The following is a 6000-nucleotide window of genomic DNA, read 5'->3' as shown; positions in this document are numbered from 1 at the left end:
GAGAGAGATAGAGATAGAGATAGAGAGAGAGAGATAGAGATAGAGAGAGAGAGAGAGAGAGAGAGAGATCTGATCTAGCCTCTCTCTCTCCCTCTCTCTCTCACACACACAAACACACAGAGGCAGAGGTGGGATTCAAATTTCTTAATAACCGGTTCTGTGGCCATGGCCTAATTTGTGGGTGTGGCTAGGTGGTCATGTGACTGGCTGGGCATGGCTTGTAGGTAAATATTATAAATATTTATGCAAATATTGATTTTTTTTTATAAAAAAGAGCAACTTTTACCCAAAATCAGGCAAAGCAGGCAGACATATTGAGTTGCTCACAGAATCACAGATTCACTCAGAGATCCATCTTTCTGCCATCAGCTACCTGAGTCTGCACTGAATAATAGAATTTCCTGCTTTTTAGCTAATCTAAATCTCCTGGCACAGCAGAACAGCTGATGGTCAGGAAAAAAAAAAGGAAAAATAGCAACTTAGCAGGCAACTTTGCTAGGTAAGGAGTGAATGGGCAGGGAGGGTTCCTGCGGGCCATGTGGGCGACGCAGCCTTGTGTTCCTGCGTAGCCTAGATTAATTGCTTTGGGGGGTGCTTTGGCAGTGACGGTTTTCTGTGGACCACCAAAATTTTCTCGCGGACCACCAGTGGGCCGTGGGCCACCAGTTGGCAACCACTGCTCCTGAGCATCCCCAATAAAGGTGGATAGTGAGGGGGGAAGTTGCTTAGCATTATCTGTGTGATATGGATGATAATGCTTTTAATTAACTTTTATCTGGAACAATATATGAGGTATTTAAGTAGATGTAATAATAATCAGTCCAAAGAAATGAATTTAGATATTCTTAGGTTATCGTGACTCAGGCAAAAACATATAACCTTATTTAAAAGGCTTCTTTAAAAGCACTTTCTAGTCAGTAGCTTCGTTTCCAGATGCCATCTTGTGGTCAAAATGATCATTTCAAACTTTCTGGGCTCTAGTCATAGTTGCTTATGAAATTACTGATGCAAATGGAAAACATTTTGTAGGCATTTATTACCTTTTATATCTGGATGTTGTTCCCACAGTCTGGAAATAAATGAGATAACTGCAACGATTTTGCTGACAAAAGGGAGCAGATTGTTTCCTTGAAGACATAGCTGTTTGATCCTATTGTCTGCCTCTAATTATTGCAGCAAAATGTGCACCACAACACTAAAGCAATATCTCATGCCCAATCAACAGTAAAGGCATCTCAATGCAGCTGTTTAGTAGAACTGCTCCTTTTAATATAGGGAAATGCAGGCATTTTGCATTCTGTTCAAAAGGGGAATAATAGAACCCTGTTATTGAGACAAGTAAAATGAAAATACAAATAAAAAACTCCTATCTGTAGGTCACCAGGATGCCAAAAAAATAATCATTATCACAGCGTGCATCATCTGCTAGTGGTAACCTTGGATTATTTTATTGTGCTCTCCAATTCTAAAAGCTATTTCCATATTTAAAATGTTCCAAATGAATCACGATAAGTTTTCACATTACATTTTACAGCTGGACTGCACGAATGTGGGATTTTGACTATTGTCAGGGTCCCCAATTCAAAAAGTTCCAAAGTTCCAGATATGAGAAGTTGCAAACGTCCAAATTTTGATCACATGACAATGGGGAAGCTGCTGCAAGTTGTAAGTGTGGAAAAACATTCATAAGTCTCTTTTCAGTGCTATTGTAACTTGGAATGGTCACTCCATGAATGGTTATAAGTCGAGAAGTATCTGTACTCAATCCTGGAGGGAATGGTCTCAGAATCTGGCAGTATTGATGGGATAGTGTATTCCAGGGGGCTGGTAATACTGCCTGAAGTCGAAACTGTACTTTCTTTGAGTGCCTAGGGAAAAAACAAAGACTCTCTTTCCCAAATTGATGAGAACTTTGGTGCATGGTCTCCAACCTTGACAACTTTAAGACTTGTGGACTTCAACTCCCAGCTTTGCTGGCTGAAGAATTTTGGGAGTTGAAGTCCACAAGTCTTAAAGTTGCCAAGGTTGGAGACAGTGATGGGATTCAGCCAGTTCTCACCAGTTTGGAAGAACCGGTTGTTAATTTTCTGAGCAGTTTGGTGAACTGGTTGTTGGAAGAAATAATTACGGCAGAGAACCAGTTGTTAAATTATTTGAATCCCACCACTGGTTGGATACCCCTGATTTAGAGGCCTCCTTTCCTCTGCAGGTTTCCACGTATACTTTCAATTATGGCTATAATTCTAGTGCACAGTTCTAAATCTGTAGGGTTTTTTAAATGAGTATTTCCTGTTTCTTGTACACAGATCTCTATGCAATTTTTATACTGTAGTAACTATCCGTTGTCTACTGAACAATGATTACATTTGGAACTGATATCTTGAGTTGGTCTTCACACATAAAAAGAGTTCCAATAGATTCTTCCCAGGTTCAGAAGGGTGTTGCAATGTATTCCGTTCCTTGCCAGGGGCTATTCATCCATTCTTAGTCACATCCTGGGATATAAGGTGATATTTTTGAGTCTGTCTCTTAAATGGTAGACATCCACAGAGAAAGCGGTTCTACTGGTAATGGCTGCCATATGAGCCTATTTATTTATTCATGGAATAATTTAACATAATCGAATAGGAAATTCTTTCAAATGCAGCTATCATTGCTAATTTCATAATTTTGAGAGTTAAGTATACCTAACTGGCCCCTTTCATCTAGAAAAGAGAGAATATTCAAAACAGGAATTGTTCCAGCATTTATCTTTGTAGATGATCTGTAGAGCATATGATAAAACACTATAGGGAGCAAAGCAGTGAGCAGTCTGCACAATAACCATCTCAGTTTTCCAACAAACATTTAATTATATTAGTTTTGAAGCTGGATAAAGGTATCAACTTTATATCAATATTTATAAATTATGCCTAGACTTAATCTAGATCTCTTCTTAATCAAATTAAATTGCTAATATAATTTGAATGCTTGTTAGGAAGACTTTAAATCTCATTAATTTCATTGAGCATAGTTAAATTAAATTTAAATGTAAGTATAATTTAGCCTGGATCCAACCCTTTGTTGGCTTATTCTGTGTATTATTTAGTCTCAATTATAACTTTCATCTTTTTTAAATTTACCAAAATAAATATCCTAGTTACTGAATTTCTGAAATGGATATGGAGATCGTCATGAGCCAGAATAACTCATATTATCTCTTGTTTGCAAAAGCTCTGTATTCAATCTTCCTGTTTTAATGCAACTCCAGAAATATTTCACTAGTTTTACAATCAGTACAGCTTACCTATAAATATAAAAAAGGAAAAATGTCAGATCTTTCATTCCACAGAAAGGCAGCAATATTATATTGTGCATATTCTGAGATTATTGGCATTTCACCTTGAAAAGACAGCTGAGGGATGAATATCTAGTAAGATCAAGTAGGATTCAAGAAATTTGACCCTTGCAGATCAATTGCTATTTTTAGAAATTTAATATCACATCTGATACCAAAATCTTATCATAGAATATATATTATTTCCTACCTATATGTGGTATTACCTGCAAGAAGAGGAATATAATTTGCATAGGTATCTGTAGGAAAGAAATTGTGCGAGTGCTATTTCCCATGGGATTAATAGCTTCTCCTACAAATCAGTTTTAAAGCTTTTTTTTAAAAAAAAAACTTAAATTGCTTAAAAATAAAGTATTGGTATACAGAAAACAAAGCAATTGGCCCCATTTCTATTTTTCAGTCTTATTTTTAAATTGGAAAAGTTTAGCAGCAGAATATATTTTTTGATAGAAAGGAAGTTGCTTTAATCTGTCAGAAAGAGCTCACACATGTGTATGAAAGGACATGATATTAAACCACTTAATATTTGGATTACACAATAGAAAATTTAAGAAGACCATAGGGGTGTCCATTACAGGGGCCAATATTAGGGCAGTTATCGAAAGCCAACATTTAACTTAATTTTTTAAATATTATTTTATAGTATATCTTTCCTCCTACAATCCCAAAAGACTCTAGATAACATATAACATGAACAAAACAGTCATAATAACAAGACCATACTACTAATAATAACGAAGTCCAAAGAGTATCTATAAAGAAAAGCAAGAATAAAACCCACACATGTGTTCACAGTAGAAACAAAGTTAAGTTGACATTAATTAACTTTCACTCATTGGCAAGATATGTGTTGTGGTTAACCGGCAGCAGGTGCAGATGGCTGAGGAGAGCGATGACTCTGATGAGGGGCCAGGACCATCAGGGAGTGGACTGCTGCCTTCAGAGATTATGGGGGCTGGCAGCAGTGATGAGGAGGTTCCTGAGGAGCCTGTGCCAAGTGCACATGCACAAAGGATTACTTGGAGGAAAGAACAAGGCGGCTCGGGTGTAAGGCTGCAAGGTAATGGCCTCTCCCTCAAGAGGATAAAAGCCAGGTTTGAAAAAGTGTGCTTTGCAGACAGCAAAGAAGCTCAACTTGTGGACATTTTAGTTGGTTTTTGGAGAATCTTGTAAACTAGTTCTTTAATTTTTGGCAGCATTGACAAACAACTTGGCAAGGCTCTTTCTTGTCAGAGCTAATTAGTGGAAAGCAGTTTTTTATCTGTAAAGGAACAGAATTTATTATTAAACCTTAAAAGTTGGGGGCTGCTGCCTTTGTCTGTGTTTGCTCTTTGGGAACCTGGTTGGGTAAGAACAATAGGTTTGTAGGTTCAGCTGGAAAGAATGGGCTGTAGTGTGGGAATTATTTCAGAGGACACCCACCATCAGAGTCACCCCTCTTTTGACCGGGGTGGGCTTCAAAATTTTTAGCAAAGGGTTCTCTTGGAGCCTGGTTGCTTGGTGGGCATGGCCATGGTGGGCGTGGTCTCCTGCACCATGGCAGGGGGCGTTGTTGCCCTCCCTGATCTTTGGAGGTTTTTGTTGAGCCTCCGGGAGGGTGAAAATGGCCTCCCTGGTCTCTAGACGCTCTTTGGAAGCTGGAAACGTGCCCATTTCCACCCTTCCTGAACTCCCAGGAGGCTCATTTTTCTCCCTCCCCGAGCCTCTGTGTGCACCCTGCACTTACCTGCATCCAGAATGGACCACATGGGGACTCCTTGGAGGGGTGGGATGGAGTGGGTGGGGCCAGCCAGGAGTGGGATTTGGGGGTTCTCCAAACTGCACAGAATCTTAGCTAGAGGCTCTCCCAAACTCCTATGAACACCCAGCAGCCTGCTCCTGCTTGTGACCCCCATGGGGGGGAAGGCATTCTCAGCAGGCCTTCCCTTGATGAATAGAACAGGTTTGGAAAGTATACATAACATTAACATTTAATCTATATTTCCATTTGTTTTGACAGTTCTTAAACATAAAGAAGAGAATGTCATTCTTAAGACAAGTGCCAGTGCAAAAAGGGAACATCTTCATTTTATTAAATGACAATTAGAGTGGTTGTGTGTATGCTCTTTGTGAGCAGCACTTCGTACAAATTTCTGTATAAAGGTGTTGGTACTTCCTGGATTTTTTTACACACAGGTAATTAATGCCAACAAAACTGACATTTGGATGGATGTGTAATGGTGATCCTTGAATGCTAGAACAGGGCCAATGCATTTAAATAAAAAAATGGTTTTTGATGAGAGAGTGGGAGGAAATTGCTGAGCAGGGCAAGATTTCTCTAACAGAAACCAGTGCTTACAGAAAATATGGATTCAACTTGAAAAACAAGAAGAGGAAGAAATGAGGTGTTTGGAAAATAAGTGTATCCATTCCGTTCTGGATCATTGTGTGTTAATTGATGTTTTCACATTAGCAGATGTGATGGTCATGGCTCCTTCCAATTCTATGGTTTTATTTATAGCACACCCTTTGAAAAGTATGAAATAGTGTCCTGTAGAACTTTAGGGTTACTGGATTTTTATGGGTATGTTTGCTTTTCAATTTTTTTTATCCACATGTTTGATCTGATAGATGAATTGTTGGTGAATAAAAATCATTGTGGTGTGTTGAAATAAATCAGTCTT

The sequence above is a fragment of the Pseudonaja textilis genome, chromosome 3 (genome assembly GCF_049901715.1).
Source record: "Pseudonaja textilis isolate UNSWEBS1 chromosome 3, rPseTex1.2, whole genome shotgun sequence".
Taxonomy (NCBI): Eukaryota; Metazoa; Chordata; class Lepidosauria; order Squamata; family Elapidae; genus Pseudonaja; species Pseudonaja textilis.
This window is presented reverse-complemented; position numbering follows the sequence as displayed.